Source organism: Rattus rattus, chromosome 12, assembly GCF_011064425.1.
Source record: "Rattus rattus isolate New Zealand chromosome 12, Rrattus_CSIRO_v1, whole genome shotgun sequence".
Classification (NCBI taxonomy): Eukaryota; Metazoa; Chordata; class Mammalia; order Rodentia; family Muridae; genus Rattus; species Rattus rattus.
In genome coordinates this window covers 71,920,987-71,929,983 of record NC_046165.1, presented here as the reverse complement: position 1 = coordinate 71,929,983, position 8,997 = coordinate 71,920,987, and the positions used below count along the sequence as shown (strand labels likewise).

Genomic DNA, 8,997 nt, shown 5'->3' with positions numbered 1-8,997 from the left:
CAAAAACAAGAAAACAAAAAAAACCTCACAAAATCAGTCCATCTCATGAGTTGTTTTCAGCTGTTCTATACGGTTGGCTCCCTGATTGTACTTTCTATTCTTTCCGTTCTTGTTTTCTCTGGCCACTTTAGAAGGGAGGTGTGGTGGTTGGAATGAAAAGTGGTCCCGTAGGTTCATAGGGAGTGGCATTGTTTGAAAGGACAGGTGGCCTTGTTGGAGTAGGTATGGCCTGACCGGAGGAAGTGTGTCACTGGGGTGGGCTTCGAGGTCTCAGAACCTCAAGTCAGGCCCAGCAGATCACTCTCTCTTCCTGCCGCCTGCCAATCCAGATACGGAACTCTCTCTCAGCTCCTTCTCTAGCATCACACCTCCCTGTGCTTCCCGCCATGACTAATGGACTAAATCTCAGAAATCGTAAGCCATCCCCAGTCAAATGTTTTCCTTTGTAAGAGTTGCCGTGATCACGATGCTTCTTCACAGCCACAGACCACCGATTAAGTCAGGAGAGAGACCACTGGGGATGCTGGAGCAGCAGCTGACGATCAAGGCCATCCAGTGGATAACGATGAGACCAGAAGTGAACCCTGGCTTGCCCTGAGAACTCTTCTTTCTCCTCACTGTGCTGCCTCTGGTGAGTTATTTTGGGTCAAAGACAGTCTCCTGTTGACTCCTGGAAGAGTTGGGAAAGGGAAGCAGGCCTTCTTTGAGGTAGTGGTAAAAGTAAAAAAAAAAACAAAAAAACAAAAAACAAAACACTCTAAGAAAATTAGAACTCAGCCTCGGATGGAGTCGCCATCCTCGATAGGGGCTTTTTCTCCTTGGCCAAACTGAAGTTCTTGTTTTAGAGGTCTGTAAGCTTGAACTTTGTACCTAAGGATGACCTTAAACATTTGACCATCCTGCCTTGACCTCCTAAATGTATGTGGATTTACATGGTCCTGGGAATGAAATTCACAGCCAGGCAAGAACTCTATCCACTGAGCTCTGCCCCAACCAAATTTGAGGTTTTGTTGGGTGTGGCACAAACAGACAAAACCCATAACAGATTATTAAGCAATCAGTTCTTTCCATAAATCAGAATGTCTACCTAGAGTGTTCTCTCTCTCTCTCTCTCTCTCTCTCTCTCTGTGTGTGTGTGTATGTGTGTGTGTCTGTCTGTCTGTCTGTGTGTAAGTACATTTATATTAATGAGAGTAAGTGTAATGGCTATTCCTGGTTGTCAACTTGACTATATCTGGAATGAACTACAACCCAGAATTGGAGGGCTCACCTTTGATCCTGATCTTGAGTCTGGGAGATAAAAATTTCTGACCTGGATCTTGGCATGGAGATCTTGAGGCAAAGTGGCTAAAAAACTTAGGCCAAGGCAAGGTGGTACACACCTTTAAGGAGACTGAGGAGATCTCTGAGTTCAAGGTCACCTGGGACAAAGCAAGTCCCAGATCCAGGCATGGTGGTGCACACCTTTAATCTGGGCCACACCTTCTGCTGGAGATGACATAAGGACTTTGGAAGAAGGAAGAGTCTCTTTTTCACCTGCCTGCCTTGTGGGACTGAGCCACTGCTAAACCCTTGGATTTCCATTCACAGCTGCTGCTGATCATTGTTGGGGAGTTGTACTGTAAGTCATCAACAAATTCCCTTACTATGTAGAGACTACCCATGAATTCTGTGACTCTAGAGAACCCTGACTAAAACAGTAAGTGTTCAGTATTCAACCAACTACAGGTTCCTTAGGGTTCAGACTCTCATTGGAAATGCAAATGCCTTTTGACAGAAAAAAACAAACAGCATAATGTAATAGTTCTTGGAATTGACCACTTAGGTACTAGTGATGGCTTTGGAGCAACAAACAGCTTGATGCAGCTTATAATAATAAACAGCATAGAATAATAAAATAATAATTATATAATTATAAAAGTAATTATACATAATTATAAATTAAATATAATATAAATATAATAATTAATATAATATAGGAGCCTTACAATAAAGGTCTGGTGAGTAAGCACAACATGGCACAGACCTTGTGGTGGTTTGAATAAGAATGGCCCCTATAGGCTCATATACTTGCGTGTTTGGTTTCCAGTTGGTAGAACTGTTTGGGAAGGATTAGGGGGTGTGCCTTATTGGAAGAGATGTGTCACAGCCCTCGGCATTCCCAGTTACCCTCCCCCATCCTATACATGTGGATCACATGTAAGCTTTCAGCTACTGATCTAGTGTCATGCCTACCTGCTGCCATATTCCCTTCACGACATGAACTTGAATGTTCTAGAACCTCTAGCCACCAGATTGACTGTTTTCTTTTATAAGTTGCCTTGGTCATGGTGTTTTGTCACAGTGATAGACAAGTAACTGAGACAGACCTGGAGGTAGGCAATGGACATAGAAAAGTCAGTCTCAGGGAACTGGAGGATCCCAGTGCTTGGGAGGTTGAAGCAGGAGGATTGCAGTAAGTTTGAGGGTACCCTAGGTTATACCAAGCAAATAGAGACACATAGTGACATCCTGTCCCAAACAAAATGGCAGCGAATTAGCATCCTCAGAGGAATAAACATCTCCCAATTTTACCACGTACAGCTGGACACTCCTATAACAGCCCCAAGACTCTGTTAAAAGTAGAGGCAAGACCATGATTTAGAAACCATTTGGAGCTATGTATCTAGATACTAGACTGTGTCACAGAAAAGAAAGAAAAAGATAAAAAAAGGAACTAGAGTAAACTTGAACCTACCTATCTTTTTGGCAATTCTGAAGATGGGGATGTGTTGGTTCTTTTTTTTTTTTTTTTTTTTGGTTTTTTTTTTTTCGGAGCTGGGAACCAAACCCAGGGCCTTGCGCTTCCTAGGGAAGCACTCTACCACTGAGCTAAATCCCCAACCCAGATGTGTTGGTTCTTGATGGTCTCTTCTCCAGATTACCTGCCCAAGGGAGTCAGACTCTAGTTTGCAGTGAAGGCTCAAGGATGCTACCGCCAGTGTTCTGATTTACCTGGCCTGGAACTATGTAGACCAGGCTGGCCTTGAACTCACAGAGATCTGCCTGCCTCTGCCTCTGTAGTACTGGGATGAAAGGTGTTTGCCCCCATGCCTAGCCACCTTTTCCACTTTAATATATGCTCCTTTAACAAAATTTATTCCTGGAACAGAAGAATCGGACTAGGAAAATAGATGACAAATCTGAAAAGCTTGTGACATAGTTTCTCTAAAAACTCTTTCACTATGATTAAAAGTGTTGACTGAGGGGAAATTACCACTTAAGGACATACTGTGCCATTTCTGGCATTTCTAAATGGTAATGGCTCCCTTAAATGGAACCTAACCAATTTCTCCACTTAATGGCAACAATTCGCGGATGCACGACCACTTTGGGCCACTCAGAATAAGTCTCATTCCTCACAGCCAACCTTTAATATTTGAAGCGTTCTCATGACCCCTGACCTCCAATGTTGCCTTATCTGGCAGTAAGACAGGGTTCTCTAGAGGAAGAGACTCACTAGAAGGAGTACACGGGGGGAGTCATGAAGCTGGCTTACAGGACATGCTCTTCCTAGTTCAGCAATGGCTGTCTCACACTGGAGAAGCCGGGAATCCCAGAGCTACTCAGCCACAGAGGCTTCAAGTCTCAGCTTTTCCCATCCGGCACTGAAGGCCCCAGGGATTCCCTTAGAGCCACTGGTCTTCAGTCTGTGTTGGAAGCCTGAAGAAGATGGTTCTGACATCACCAAAGGGACACCACAGCAACAGGATAGGATCATCCAGGAGTGAAAGCAAACGTGCAAAACACAGTTTCCCCCTTCTGCATCCTTTTATCCGGGCTGGCACCATGAGATGCCACCTACAGCTAGAGCAGGTCTCTCTGTTTAAATACTCAGATGAAGAACATCCCTGCCATGAGTGTGCTTTAGTTGATCCCACATTGGTTCAAGGTGACAACCACGATGAACCATCACCATGACCTATAAGACGGCTCCTACTGTCTGACCCAGTAATTCCAGTTTGTCAAATACACCCGGTAGGAATAGCTCAAAGTAAAGAGTAAATTTATACAATTTCTGTTATACTTTCCTTTGAACAAGTGGAAAACTTAAAATAATACAAATTCTCAAAAGCTGAAACCAACTAAAGAGATGATGGGCACCTACTTGATGCTTCTACTGAAGTCAGCATCTTGTTTCCTTGGAGGCAGGCTTTCCTATGTAGCACAGGTTGGCCTTAATCTGCCATGTAGCTGAGGCTGGCCTCAGAACTATGAGTTTTCTACCGCCTGAGCGCTGGGATTATAGGTCTGTGCTATCACAGCTGAATTGAAAGTTACCCTACCCAGGTAGCCAACGGCCTGTGGAGCAACATGCCTAAGTTTTATTGTGACTACTGTGATACGTATCTTACCCACGATTCTGTCTGTGAGGAAGACGCACTGCAGTGGTCGGAAACACAAAGAGAATGTGAAAGACTGTTACCAGAAATGGGTGGAGGAACAGGCCCAGGCTACATTTCAACAGGAAAGATCCCTCCAGCTCCCTTCTCGCTCCTCCGCCTGCAGGGGCCATGATCCCATCTCCCCCCAGTCTCCCGGTCCTCCTGGGTCTGGCATGATGCCTGCACCCCACATGGGAGGCCTTCCCATGATGCCAAGGATGGGCCCTCCTCCTCCTGGGATGATGCCTGTGGGACCAGCTCCTGGGAGGAGACCACCTATGGGAGGCCACACGCCCTTGATGCCCGAGCCTTCAGTGAGGAGACCTCCTGCCCTCCCTGTGATGGTGCCCACACAGCCTGGCATGACCCCACCAGACAGATAAGAGCAGAAGCACTCTTTATCCTTTTGTATTTCTTGTTTCACCAGGAGATCTTGGTGCTGAGCCTGAGTGCTTACTAGATGCTCAACAAAGAACTTCCCTTCCTAACAGAGAGAACGCTTCTGGAGGGAGAAGTGATACAACGAAAGTACAGTTTTCACTTACATTGTGAAATATGAAAATAAAATCATCAGCTCTTTTAGTCAAAAAAAAAAAAAGTTACCCTAGTACATGGGAATATGTATGAGCAATTCTACACGAAGAAACAGAGCATAGATAGGGCTGGAGACATAGCTCAGCATTGAAAGCACACTGACTGCCCTTCCAGAGGCCCTACATGGTGGTTCACAAACACGTACAGCCTCAGACCAACAGGATTGACCTTCTGAACTCCACAGACACCAAGCATGGATGTGATTCACAGATTCACACACACGCGAGACACCCAAATACATAAAAATAAATTAATTTAATAAACTTATATTTCTAAGCGGAGTACAGCTATATAAAAGGGTCCATGTGCTCACATATTAATCAAAGCCATAACTAGATCTGCAGTCTTTTCAGAATCCTCTCCTCAGCTGGGCGGTAGTGTCACACACCTTTAATCCCAGCACTCGGGAGGCAGAGGCAAGCGGATCTCTGAGATCAAGGCCAGCCTTTAAGACATGCCTTCTCCAACCCTTATAAAACAATGACATCTGGCTAGCAGATGTACCCTTTTTGTTTTTTAATTCTGTCCTGTGTATCTTTTGTTTGCAAATAACTTCAAGAAGACAAAACAGTGAAGGTCAAACTCAGGGAAGTGGGAAAGATCTGCAACAAACCCCAAGTCCCATTCCTAACCAGTTTCTACCTCTCCCATGTTCCCACCTCTATCCCTGTTCCGTGGGGGCCTTGTCTCCTTACGGTCTGCACCTGTGTCTTTGAAGGGCCGATCAGACACTGGTTAGGAAGGATCAGTCAGAAATCGAATACAATTCCTAACGTTACAAAGTTTATTTTTATAACACATGTAAGGGGGCGGGTCTACAGCAAGAGGCAGAGAATAAGTAGAAAAATAAATATATAAGGTTGGGGATTTAGCTCAGTGGTAGAGCGCTTGCCTAGCAAGCAGAAGGCCCTGGGTTCGGTCCCCAGCTCCGAAAAAAAAAAGAAAGAAAGAAAAAAATAAATATATAGATAGATAAGATATGAATAGTGTGAATAATAAAACAGTAGGAGACCGAGTCAGACTGCTACCAGGGAAGAGCTTCGAGACAGCAACACTTTAATACAGCACCAAAGGATGAGAGCCAACCACTAGACTTTTTGAAAACTAGAGTCCACACAAAACGAAAGGGAGAGCAAGTCATGCTTAAAGACCTGGAAAATGACTGTGGCTGGAGGGTCACTAGTGGCTGACCACCCTGAGGAGAGGGGGAGTAGAGAAGAGGGTAGAGAGGTTGTAAACACGTTACCAATAACACTTGGAACCGTTGGAAGGGGTTGTCAAGATCGGACTTGGATTTTTACTTAGTCTCTATCAAACTGGGTATAAAATTCAGGGCTTTGTGTGTGCTAGGCAAGTTACATTCTTACCCTCCAGATTCATAGTAATTATTTTCTTACTTTTATTTATTTATTTATGTGTGTGTGTGTGTGTGTGTGTGTGTGTGTGTGTGTGTGTGTGTGCATCATGGTGCACGTGTGGAGGTCAGGGGCTTGCAGAGGTTGGTTCACTCCTTCCACACCACGTGGGCCTCGGGGACAGAGTTCAGGTGGTCAGGAGGCAGCGAGCACCTTTACTGACTTCTCACTCAGAGTGCAGACTGACCTATCAGGTCAGAGTAGAGGCATCAGGCCAGTAAAGAACGGATGTGCCTGGCATTAGTTGGTGGTGTGCTTTGATGGCTTGTCAGTCAGAAAAAAATCGTAATAGATTTATTTATTTAGTGTATGTGTGTGTGTGTGTGTGTGTGTGTGTGTGTGTGTGTGCGTGCGCGCGCGCGCGCGCGTGCGCGCCCGCCATTCTGGGAACTGAATCCAGGCCTGAGTGCTCTTAACTCTTGAGCCATCTCTCCAGCCCCACGAGTTATAAACTTTTAAAGAAATGTTATCAATCCGCCAAGAAGTGCTTGCTGACATGAGCTTGATATAACGGTCTCCTGAGAGGCTCTGTCAGAGCCTTACCGATACAAATGCAGATGCTTGCAGCCAACCAGCAGACTGAACACGGAGAATCCAATGGAAGAATTAGGGGAAGGACTGAAGGAGCTGATGGTATTTGCAACCCTATAGGAAGATCAACATTATCAACCAACCAGAGCCTCCCCCACACCCACCCCAGAGCTCCCAGGGACTAAACCACCAACCAAAGAGTACACATGGAGGGACCCATGGCTCCAGCTGCATATGCTGCAGAGGATGGCCTTGTCAGGCATCAGTGGGAGGGGAGGCCCTTGATCCTATGAAGGCTCAATGCCCCAGCTTAGGGGAATTCGAGGGCAGTAGGGCAGGTGAGGGAGCACCCTCATAGAAGCAGGGGGGAAGGGGAGATAGGATAGGGGAATTGTGGAGGGGAAGCCAGGTAGGGGGATAACATTTGAAGTATAAATAAATAAAATGACGAATAAAAAATTTTTAAAAAAGAAATGTTATCAATCAAATAAAAGTAAAAGTAATGGAAAATCACACCAAATAGAGCAGATATAATATGTATTTATTCTTATCCAAAGCAACTTAAATTTGATACCTAGTTTCCTTGCAAGGTGCTGCTAGCAAGAACACATTCCTTCAGATTTGATCCTAAAATTCTCCTTTACGGTCCTTCAATTTCCTCTTGACTGGGGTACAGAACTGAAGCTGGACCCTTACCACAGCTTCTCTCTGGGTGACCAAGGATTAGTGAGCAGCCAAAGCACCAATCCTCTAGGGCGTGGCCGTTGTGCTGCAGCTCACCAACTAGACAATACACATCACACACGCAGCCGTTTCCTCTGCCTTCCCCACGTTAGGATAACACTATGCGCAGTTTCTCCATTGCAACCATACAGAATATTTCTTAGGAGTTAATCTAACTATTCTTCTATACCAAATCTAGGTAGAAGTAGACTTTCTCTCTCCTTTGGCCCACACAGACACACTCATCACTCAGCACTGACTATTACAAAAGCAACGTTAATATATTGATGGGATCTCGAGGTGGTAGAAAAGGCGGTACCATAAAGTTCCTTTATGAACTTGGACAGCTAAGTACTATAACTTACAACTTGGTTAGGAGTGAAGACCCTGGCGTCAGACAGCTGGGCACAAGCCCTGGCTTTCCCGTTTCCTGTACAACGTATGGAAAGTTACATAATTTCAATAAGATGAAATTTCTTCTTCTACGAAATAAGTAGAAATTTGTTAGGCTCCAAAGAACTCGAAATACATAAACCACATTGAAAAGTATCTGTAATGCAGGAGAGGGACTGTTAGCCTGGTCATCTCTGTCTCTGACTTTAAGCTTATCACCTATCAAAGAGCACACACCCTCAGATTGCAGTGTATGCACACCAGTAGCTAAGGGATGCCTATGGAGAAAGGGCTATTAACCCCCTGTATTAACAGGTCATGTACTGAAACTCCCGGAAAGAGGGGGTAACTTGTATCCTGCAACCTAAACCCTAACTCCTTCACTCCGCCAGTTCGAAACCTTTGAATGTACCTTTTTCCCATGCCACATGTTTATATCCCACTGCCTAGCTGGGGGCAAACCTGGATTCTACCAAATGATTTGAGTATAAGGAATGTTAAGTTCCGATAGGAAAAGGTTCAATGGTTCCAGACCGTGTGGGAAACTAGATTTGATGAGTAAGATTCATAGACCATCCTCTGAAAATCCTTCCCTAGAAGGCCTCTCCAGTACAGACAGTATTTATGGGCAGACACCAGGGGGTAGTAAAATCTCATTGTCTTGACCTCTGGTCATTCATGGCAAGGAGACTGAAGAGTCTACCTTAACTGGAAGGTTGGGAATAGCTCCACCGCTCTAGCCGGTTGGTCACAGGGTTTCCCTGCTTGAGATTCTTTTTTGATCCTATGAACCAGACGGCTCTTCTCATTCCTAGGACCTAAGTTTCTCCCTTCTCCAGACCCACAGGAGAAAGGGCAGAATGTAGCATCCTAAGGTGAAGAGAGTTCATCCCCGAGGCCCTTCCCTCTCCTTCTGC

The 8,997-nt window shown here is 45.1% G+C and overlaps 1 pseudogene; it reads left to right on the top strand.

Annotated features, from left to right (window-relative positions):
• The first annotated feature begins 4,353 nt into the window (after nt 1-4,353).
• LOC116913076 lies at nt 4,354-4,807 on the top strand (annotated as a pseudogene).
• Nucleotides 4,808-8,997: the final 4,190 nt, after the last annotated feature.